The sequence below is a fragment of the Otolemur garnettii genome, unplaced genomic scaffold (genome assembly GCF_000181295.1).
Source record: "Otolemur garnettii isolate 467f Iridium unplaced genomic scaffold, OtoGar3 scaffold00143, whole genome shotgun sequence".
NCBI lineage: Eukaryota > Metazoa > Chordata > Mammalia > Primates > Galagidae > Otolemur > Otolemur garnettii.
Window position 1 is genome coordinate 3,091,069 of NW_003852538.1, and position 1,364 is coordinate 3,092,432.

Consider the following 1,364-nt stretch of genomic DNA (forward strand, 5'->3'; position numbering starts at 1 on the left):
TAGAAGGGCAAGATCATGCCTTAGGAAATACCTTTAGAAATACCTTAAGAAATACCAAACTTAAAACATGTTTGTGAGTAAACAAATTACTGAGCAAATAATTTCACTCTGTAGCATTTATGTTATCTAGGTTTCATATAACTCATTCCTTATTTCAATCAAATTGTTTTGTTGCTTTGTATTTTATAGTTCTACAAATATTCTATAATAATAAAGATAATGTTCCTTTTTTATAAACTGTGTAGTGTTAGTGATAATATGTTTCATTTGTCTGTCCTCTACATTGCTGGTGGGAGTACAACCAGAACAATCGCAATCTAGAAAATGGCATTATTCTATACAAATGGCCATTCACATATTTCCCCAGCAATTCCATCGCTGACTAAGAAAACTACTTGTACCTATGTAAGGGAGACATATACAAAAGCACTGAGAATAACACTACTCTTGAAAAAAAAATTCAGAAACGATTTGAATGTCTGTCAATCTGTTACAGGAACACAGATAAATAAATTGTGGTATAAAATTGTCTTTTGCTATTAGTGGGGGATTAATTCCAGGACCTCTCACAAATATCAAATCTGAATATACTCAAGTCCATAATATAAAATGGTATAGTATTTGCATGTAACCTACACACATCCTCCTCTACACTTTAAATCATCTCTAGGTTACTTATAATACTGAATGTAATGCAAATACTATGTAAATAGTTGTTATGCTGCATTGTTTAGGAAATAATGACAAAAACAAATAACCTATGTACGTGTTCAGTGCTGATGACAATTTAAAAAATATATTTTCTTTTTTTTATTAAATCATAACTGTGTACATTAATGCATGTATGGGGTACACTTGATCTTAGCCAAAAGGCCGAGAAGCGATGTATGGGGTACAATGTACTAATTTTGTATACAATTTGGAATGCTTACATCAAACTGGTTAACATAGCCTTCACCTTATCTAATTGTGTGAAGACATTTATACTCTAGTCTTAATAGATTTGACATGTAATGGCCTGAGGTCCACGCCTCAGCTGCAAATCATCTTGCTCGGATGTCATCTGGCTCTTGGTGTCTCCTACAAAGCCCACATAACAAAATCCCCAAACTACAGATTTTTTTTTTAAGGCAGATTCTCACTCTGTTATCCTCAATCTAGTGCTATGGAGTCATAGCTCACAGCAATCTCCAACTCCTGGGCTCAAGTGATTCTCGTCTTAGCCTCCTAGAGAGATGGGACTACAGGCACCTGCCACAACACCGGGTATTTTTAAAGATGGGGGTCTCACTCTGGTCTCAAACTCCTGAGCTCTAGCAATCCACCTGCCTTGGCCTTGCAGAGTGCTAGGATTACATGTGTGA

General features: G+C 35.4%; 1 pseudogene; it reads right to left on the bottom strand.

Moving 5' to 3' along the window:
• Nucleotides 1-707: 707 nt before the first annotated feature.
• Nucleotides 708-885, bottom strand: LOC111728204 (annotated as a pseudogene).
• Nucleotides 886-1,364: the final 479 nt, after the last annotated feature.